Source organism: Kogia breviceps, chromosome 13 (genome assembly GCF_026419965.1).
Source record: "Kogia breviceps isolate mKogBre1 chromosome 13, mKogBre1 haplotype 1, whole genome shotgun sequence".
Taxonomy (NCBI): Eukaryota; Metazoa; Chordata; class Mammalia; order Artiodactyla; family Physeteridae; genus Kogia; species Kogia breviceps.
Genome location: NC_081322.1, coordinates 31,307,719 through 31,317,253, shown reverse-complemented (window position 1 = coordinate 31,317,253; position 9,535 = coordinate 31,307,719). Strand labels below are relative to the sequence as shown.

The 9,535-nt window shown below is 39.2% G+C and overlaps 1 non-coding gene across 1 annotated transcript; it reads right to left on the bottom strand.

Moving 5' to 3' along the window:
* Positions 1-656: 656 nt before the first annotated feature.
* Positions 657-729, bottom strand: TRNAR-UCU (transfer RNA arginine (anticodon UCU)). The gene has a single exon. It is a non-coding gene; the product is annotated as a tRNA-Arg (tRNA).
* Positions 730-9,535: the final 8,806 nt, after the last annotated feature.

Here is a 9,535-nt window from a genome sequence, read left to right as displayed (position 1 = left end):
CAATGGTCAGTTCCTTCTCATGGATAGTATATTAAATGTTGGAAGTTTTCAGTCATTTCTAACAATGTCTCATATTGTTCAGTCTCACAGGATGCAAATGATCAACAATGTTATTTCAGTATCTAATTGTTGCTTACTGCAAAAAAAAAAATGCTGAAAACCTAAGAGGTATCATTCTCTATCCATGTTTTCTACAAAATAATCTCTGCTTAAGGTCCCCATGCTCTTTGTAGCAGTTGTGATGGAAGAGTTTAGGTCTTTTTTTCTTCAGATTTTAACTATGTTTTAGGCTGAGAACGTTTTACTCCCATGACTCAAAAGTCTTTTTTCCTATGGATGTTTTCTGTGCTTTAATAATCTTGCTTATCCCTCTGGTTATAGATCACTGTGGTTTCCTCTTATAAGTGTTTATGAATGTTGGCATGTGAAGTATGAAAAAACACTGCATTCCTAAAGGCCAATGGTTTAGGTTATTTGCTTTTAGAAATCTCCAGATTGAGAAACAGAGAAATAAAAAGACTACTATATAATACAATTTCACAAATAAGATTTTAAGTCAGTGCTCTCCCATAGAACTTTTAGTGATGATGGAAATATTTTATATCTATGTCAATTTTTTTTTTTTCGGCTGCATTGTGCAGCTTGGGGCATCTTAGTTCCCTGAACAGGAATCGAACCTGTGCCCCCTGCAGTAGAAGCGCAGAGTCCTAACCACTGGGCCACCCGGGAATTCCCTATGTTGTCCAGTATGGTAGTGACTTGTTATACATGGATATTGAGCACTTGAAATGTGACTGACACTAATGAGGAAATGAATTTTCCAATTTTATGTAAATTTAATTAATTTGAATTTAAATCACTACATGTATCTAGTGGCTACCGTATTGAACAGCACAGTTATAAAGTAAACAAATACAATGGAGGAGAACCAGAGATTATTAGTAAAATGAGTTTTGAATAGTGACACTAATTGAGACAGATGTACTAGGAAAGGGACTTAAAGGGCAGGGGAAAGCATAGTCAAGTTACAAAAGTGTGAGGGAGCATGCCAAGTTTGGAAACCACAAGATTTTCCAGTATGGATCAGCTGATGGTATGTTAGATGCAGAGGCACAGTGGAAGTTTGAAAGAAATAAGGGAGGTGAAGGACTTTTTCTGTCATACAGAGAAATTTAGATTTTATTCTGTTGGCATGAAAGGCCACTAAGAGTACAAAAGGAGGAATAGAGACACAGATGTAGAGAATAAATGTATGGACACCAAGGGGCAGAAAGTAGGGTGGTGGTGGTGGTGGTGGGATGAATTGGGAGATTAGAATTGACATATGTACACTAATATGTATAAAATAGATAACTAATAAGAACCTGCTGCATAAAAAACAAATTAAATTAAATTTAAAAAAAAAGAATTCAAAAGGAAGCAGAACATAATCAGATATGCATATTAGGAAGACTATCTTTTGAAATCAGACAGATCTAGTTAAAATTAAGGACCTAGAATAATTATATCATATAATAAATAAAGTGATTAAACAAATTAAAGGAATGTCCGGGCTTCCCCGGTGGCGCAGTGGTTGAGAGTCCGCCTGCCGATGCAGGGGACACGGGTTCGTGCCCCGGTCTGGGAAGATCCCACGTGCCGCGGAGCGACTGGGCCCGTGAGCCACGGCCGCTGAGCCTGCGCGTCCAGAGCCTGTGCTCCGCAACGGGAGAGGCCACAACAGTGAGAGGCCCGCGTACCGCAGAAAAATAAAAAATAAATAAAAATTAAAAAGTAATGTCCATGAAATATTCATACATCCATGGAATACTTAAAAGAACCAATCAGATAACTGACCACAAAGAAAATATTAAATCCAAAACAAAGAAGAAATTTTAAAGGCTATAGTATCTGATCATAAATACTACAACTATCAATAATATTTAAAAGCGTAGCAAAAAAGTAAAAAAAAAAAAGTATTGCACAACATGTCACTTAAAAAATGTATAATTATCATACTGAAAATACCTCATTTTGTGCCCTGAAAACCCTTTTAAGTGTTTTTAAACTTGTGTACCTTGGTCCTTGGTCATATCTGTACGGCTTGATTCTGTATGGCAGCTGTCATAGAAAGAGGGTTTAGGTAAGGTATTTATACTACTTTTTTTTTAAAGCATAAGTACTGCTTACTGTCCATTTCCAAGTCTATATTTAAGTAAAAATAATATTTAATAAATGCTCATCATGCTGTGAAGAGAATTTTACCCTTATTTGAGTTTTGTCAATTTGGGTTTAGACTATAATATCTCTCAAATTCCCTTTTGTATTCCCTTGATAGCCTAAACAGATGCTTAAATCATATTTACTGTAATTAACCCACTTTCTTTTGTTTTTGATTCTTTCTTATTAATGATTCTACTCTACAGCTTATAGTTTCTACTAAATCTATTCATTGGCAGGGTGCACAGGATAATCACAAGCTTTGAAAAATGGAGCAACTGTTTTACATTACCAAACAACAAAAATAATTTGATTGATTTTCAGTAGTCAGGTTTTCAAAATACTTCAAAGTCATATTACCTGCTTTTAATCAATTCAGTGAAAGGTTAATATTTTGAAATATAAGGGCTCTATATATTTCAACCATTATTTTGAATAATAGATACTCATTTCAAGTAAAATGTATTTCTGATTTTTAGCATTTGGTAAGTACATTATGTGCTTTTTAAAGAAATGTATTTAATATTTAGAATACAGAAACGTTTTAAAAATAACATACTAAACAAGCTAAGAAATACATAAATGTGCAAATCAAATAATCAATTATTTTAAGTATATTAAGAATTATTAACAGACATTCCATAATAATTTTCATGCATGAGTTTAGACTACATTAAACTCGCTCTCTGGTGACATTATTTTGGAGTAGTATTACTTAGCAAGTGAGTGAATTTTATAATTAAAGATCTAAAAACAGTCACTATAAAAAAGTTATAAAAAAATTATGGCATCGTTCCTAAAGAGAGTATTATATGCTGATTTGGCTTTTTACTTCATTCATTCATTCTAAAATACATTTATTGCATACCCATGACACCAGAAAAGAGACTGGCCAGGGGACTATGGTATTTAGGCAATATGTAGGAATAAAAAATGAACAAAGTATGCACCACACCCTTAAAGTGCAAAGTATTGTTACCTACTAGTGATGACACAAAGGGTGGTAAGCACTACAAATGTGGTAAAGGAAGAATCCAACCAAAATTAACTTGTTAAATGCATTTCTTACAGTATCACCAGAGTATTTAAATTTTCATAGCAAAGATTTTATAACTTTCTACTAAATTTTTTACCATCCCTTGGCTACACATTACATTTCAAAATTTAGATGTTCATAATTTTCCAAGGTAAATACCTTTTATTATAAGGTCTAATACATATGACATATGGTTATATAAGATATACTAAGTAATAAATCTTCAATTATTATTGGCTTCATTTGCCTGATATTCCATTTTAAATATCAAATAATTATCTCTTTATTTAAAAAAACCCTGAAGGGATGAGAGGAATCAAGCAATACTTTTCTTAAGGGAAATCAAAGAGAGTGGTTTCAATTAAGTAATCGGACATGTATTCAAAATATTTTTTAAAAAGGAGGAGCTTATAATCTCTCTCTCTTCATAATCTCTCTCTCTCCTCATAATCTCTCTCTCTCTCCTCATAATCTCTCTGTCTCTCCTCATAATCTCTCACTCTCCTCATAATCTCTCTCACTCTCCTCACAATCTCTATCCCTCTCCTCATAATCTCTCTCTCTCTCCTCATAATCTCTCTCCTCATAATCTCTCTCTCCTCATAATCTCTCTCTCTCCTCAAAATCTCTCTCTCTCCTCATAATCTCTCTCTCTCCTCATAATCTCTCGCTCTCCTCATAAACTCTCTCTCTCTCCTCATAATCTCTCTCTCTCTCCTCATAATCTCTCTCTCTCTCCTCATAATCTCTCTCTCTCCTCATAATCTCTCTCACTCTCCTCACAATCTCTCTCTCCTCATAATCTCTCTCACTCTCCTCACAATCTCTCTCTCTCTCCTCATAATTTCTCTCTCTGCTCATAATCTCTCTCTCTCTCCTCATTATCTCCCTCTCTCTCCTCATAATTTCTCTCTCTCTCCTCATAATCTCTCTCACTCTCCTCACAATCTCTATATCTCTCCTCATAATCTCTCTCGCTCCTCATAATCTCTCTCTCCTCAAAATCTCTCTCTCTCTCCTCATAATCTCTCTCACTCTCCTCACAATCTCTATATCTCTCCTCATAATCTCTCTCTCTCCTCATAATCTCTCTCTCTCTCCTCATAATCTCTCTCTCTTCATAATCTCTCTCTCTCCTCATAATCTCTCTCTCCTCATAATCTCTCTCCTCATAATCTCTCTCACTCTCCTCACAATCTCTATATCTCTCCTCATAATCCCTCTCTCTCCTCATAATCTCTCTCTCTCCTCATAATCTCTCTCACTCTCCTCACAATCTCTCTCTCTCTCCTCATAATCTCTCTCACTCTCCTCACAATCGCTCTCTCTCTCCTCATAATCTCTCTCTCCTCATAATCTCTCTCTCTCTCCTCATTATCTCCCTCTCTCTCCTCATAATCTCTCTCTCTCTCCTCATAATCTCTCTCACTCTCCTCACAATCTCTCTCTCTCCTCATAATCTCTCTCTCCTCATAATCTCTTTCCTCATAATCTCTCTCTCTCTCTCCTCATAATTTCTCTCTCTCCTTAAAATCTCTCGCTCTCCTCATAAACTCTCTCTCTCCTCATAATCTCTCTCTCTCTCCTCATAATCTCTCTCCTCATAGTCTCTCCTCATAATCTCTCTCCTCATAATCTCTCTCACTCTCCTCACAATCTCTCTCTCTCTCCTCACAATCTCTCTCTCTCTCCTCATAATTTCTCTCTCCTCATAATCTCTCTCTCTCTCCTCATTATCTCCCTCTCTCTCCTCATTATCTCCCTCTCTCTCCTCATAATCTCTCTCTCCTCATAATATCTCTCTCTCTCCTCATAATCTCTCTCTCTCCTCATAATCTCTCTCACTCTCCTCACAATCTCTCTCTCTCTCCTCATAATCTCTCTCTCTCTCCTCATAATCTCTCTCTCCTCAAAATCTCTCTCTCTCTCCTCATAATCTCTCTCACTCTCCTCACAATCTCTATATCTCTCCTCATAATCTCTCTCTCTCCTCATAATCTCTCCTCATAATCTCTCTCTCTCCTCATCATCTCTCTCTCATCATCTCTCTCTCTCTCCTCATAATCTCTCTCTCCTCATAATCTCTCTCTCCTCAAAATCTCTCTCTCGTCTCATAATCTCTCTCACTCTCCTCACAATCTCTCTCTCTCCTCATAATCTCTCTCTCTCCTCAAAACTCTCTCTCCTCATAATCTCTCTCTCTTCATAATCTCTCTCTCTTCATAATCTCTCTCTCTCCTCATAATCTCTCTGTCTCTCCTCATAATCTCTCTGTCTCTCCTGATAATCTCTCACTCTCCTCATAATCTCTCCCACTCTCCTCACAATCTCTATCCCTCTCCTCATAATCTCTCTCTCTCTCCTCATAATCTCTCTCCTCATAATCTCTCTCTCCTCATAATCTCTCTCTCTCCTCATAATCTCTCTCTCTCCTCATAATCTTTCTCTCTCCTCATAATCTCTCTCACTCTCCTCACAATCTCTCTCTCTCCTCATAATCTCTCTCTCTCTCCTCATAATCTGTCTCACTCTCCTCATAATCTCTCTCTCTCTCCTCATAATCTCTCTCACTCTCCTCACAATCTCTCTCTCTCCTCATAATCTCTCTCTCTCCTCATAATCTCTCTCCTCAAAATCTCTCTCTCCTCCTAATCTCTCTCACTCTCCTCACAATCTCTCTCTCTCTCCTCATAATCTCTCTCTCTCTCTCCTCATAATCTCTCTCTCTCCTCATAATCTCTCTCTCTCCTCACAATCTCTCTCACTCTCCTCACAATCTCTATATCTCTCCTCATAATCCCTCTCTCTCCTCATAATCTCTCTCTCTCCTCATAATCTCTCTCTCTCTCCTCATTATCTCCCTCTCTCTCCTCATAATCTCTCTCTCTCTCCTCATAATCTCTCTCACTCTCCTCACAATCTCTCTCTCTCTCCTCATAATCACTCTCACTCTCCTCACAATCTCTATATCTCTCCTCATAATCCCTCTCTCTCCTCATAATCTCTCTCTCTCTCCTCATAATCTCTCTCTCTCCTCATAATCTCTCTCACTCTCCTCACAATCTCTCTCTCTCTCCTCATAATCTCTCTCACTCTCCTCACAATCGCTCTCTCTCTCCTCATAATCTCTCTCTCCTCATAATCTCTCTCTCTCTCCTCATTATCTCCCTCTCTCTCCTCATAATCTCTCTCTCTCTCCTCATAATCTCTCTCACTCTCCTCACAATCTCTCTCTCTCCTCATAATCTCTCTCTCCTCATAATCTCTTTCCTCATAATCTCTCTCTCTCTCTCCTCATAATTTCTCTCTCTCCTTAAAATCTCTCGCTCTCCTCATAAACTCTCTCTCTCCTCATAATCTCTCTCTCTCTCCTCATAATCTCTCTCCTCATAGTCTCTCCTCATAATCTCTCTCCTCATAATCTCTCTCACTCTCCTCACAATCTCTCTCTCTCTCCTCACAATCTCTCTCTCTCTCCTCATAATTTCTCTCTCCTCATAATCTCTCTCTCTCTCCTCATTATCTCCCTCTCTCTCCTCATTATCTCCCTCTCTCTCCTCATAATCTCTCTCTCCTCATAATATCTCTCTCTCTCCTCATAATCTCTCTCTCTCCTCATAATCTCTCTCACTCTCCTCACAATCTCTCTCTCTCTCCTCATAATCTCTCTCTCTCTCCTCATAATCTCTCTCTCCTCAAAATCTCTCTCTCTCTCCTCATAATCTCTCTCACTCTCCTCACAATCTCTATATCTCTCCTCATAATCTCTCTCTCTCCTCATAATCTCTCCTCATAATCTCTCTCTCTCCTCATCATCTCTCTCTCATCATCTCTCTCTCTCTCCTCATAATCTCTCTCTCCTCATAATCTCTCTCTCCTCAAAATCTCTCTCTCGTCTCATAATCTCTCTCACTCTCCTCACAATCTCTCTCTCTCCTCATAATCTCTCTCTCTCCTCAAAACTCTCTCTCCTCATAATCTCTCTCTCTTCATAATCTCTCTCTCTTCATAATCTCTCTCTCTCCTCATAATCTCTCTGTCTCTCCTCATAATCTCTCTGTCTCTCCTGATAATCTCTCACTCTCCTCATAATCTCTCCCACTCTCCTCACAATCTCTATCCCTCTCCTCATAATCTCTCTCTCTCTCCTCATAATCTCTCTCCTCATAATCTCTCTCTCCTCATAATCTCTCTCTCTCCTCATAATCTCTCTCTCTCCTCATAATCTTTCTCTCTCCTCATAATCTCTCTCACTCTCCTCACAATCTCTCTCTCTCCTCATAATCTCTCTCTCTCTCCTCATAATCTGTCTCACTCTCCTCATAATCTCTCTCTCTCTCCTCATAATCTCTCTCACTCTCCTCACAATCTCTCTCTCTCCTCATAATCTCTCTCTCTCCTCATAATCTCTCTCCTCATAATCTCTCTCCTCAAAATCTCTCTCTCCTCCTAATCTCTCTCACTCTCCTCACAATCTCTCTCTCTCTCCTCATAATCTCTCTCTCTCTCTCCTCATAATCTCTCTCTCTCCTCATAATCTCTCTCTCTCCTCACAATCTCTCTCACTCTCCTCACAATCTCTCTCTCCTCATAACCTCTCTCTCTCCTCAAAATCTCTCTCTCCTCATAATCTCTCTCTCTTCATAATCTCTCTCTCTTCATAATCTCTCTCTCTCCTCATAATCTCTCTCTCTCTCCTCATAATCTCTCTGTCTCTCCTCATAATCTCTCACTCTCCTCATAATCTCTCTCAGTCTCCTCACAATCTCTATCCCTCTCCTCATAATCTCTCTCTCTCCTCATAATCTCTCTCACTCTCCTCACAATCTCTCTCTCTCTCCTCATAATCTCTCTCACTCTCCTCACAATCTCTCTCTCTCTCCTCATAATCTCTCACTCTCCTCACAATCTCTCTCTCTCTCCTCATAATCTCTTTCTCCTCATAATCCCTCTCTCCTCATAATCTCTCTCTCCTCATAATCTCTCTCTCCTCATAATCTCTCTCTCTCCTCAAAATCTCTCTCTCTCCTCATAATCTCTCTCTCTCCTCATAATCTCTCGCTCTCCTCATAAACTCTCTCTCTCTCCTCATAATCTCTCTCTCTCTCCTCATAATCTCTCTCTCTCTCCTCATAATCTCTCTCTCTCCTCATAATCTCTCTCACTCTCCTCACAATCTCTCTCTCCTCATAATCTCTCTCACTCTCCTCACAATCTCTCTCTCTCTCCTCATAATTTCTCTCTCTGCTCATAATCTCTCTCTCTCTCCTCATTATCTCCCTCTCTCTCCTCATAATTTCTCTCTCTCTCCTCATAATCTCTCTCACTCTCCTCACAATCTCTATATCACTCCTCATAATCTCTCTCGCTCCTCATAATCTCTCTCTCCTCAAAATCTCTCTCTCTCTCCTCATAATCTCTCTCACTCTCCTCACAATCTCTATATCTCTCCTCATAATCTCTCTCTCTCCTCATAATCTCTCTCTCTCTCCTCATAATCTCTCTCTCTTCATAATCTCTCTCTCTCCTCATAATCTCTCTCTCCTCATAATCTCTCTCCTCATAATCTCTCTCACTCTCCTCACAATCTCTATATCTCTCCTCATAATCCCTCTCTCTCCTCATAATCTCTCTCTCTCTCCTCATAATCTCTCTCTCTCCTCATAATCTCTCTCACTCTCCTCACAATCTCTCTCTCTCTCCTCATAATCTCTCTCACTCTCCTCACAATCGCTCTCTCTCTCCTCATAATCTCTCTCTCCTCATAATCTCTCTCTCTCTCCTCATTATCTCCCTCTCTCTCCTCATAATCTCTCTCTCTCTCCTCATAATCTCTCTCACTCTCCTCACAATCTCTCTCTCTCTCCTCATAATCTCTCTCACTCTCCTCACAATCTCTATATCTCTCCTCATAATCCCTCTCTCTCCTCATAATCTCTCTCTCTCTCCTCATAATCTCTCTCTCTCCTCATAATCTCTCTCACTCTCCTCACAATCTCTCTCTCTCTCCTCATAATCTCTCTCACTCTCCTCACAATCGCTCTCTCTCTCCTCATAATCTCTCTCTCCTCATAATCTCTCTCTCTCTCCTCATTATCTCCCTCTCTCTCCTCATAATCTCTCTCTCTCTCCTCATAATCTCTCTCACTCTCCTCACAATCTCTCTCTCTCCTCATAATCTCTCTCTCCTCATAATCTCTTTCCTCATAATCTCTCTCTCTCTCTCCACATAATTTCTCTCTCTCCTTATAATCTCTCGCTCTCCTCATAAACTCTCTCTCTCCTCATAATCTCTCTCTC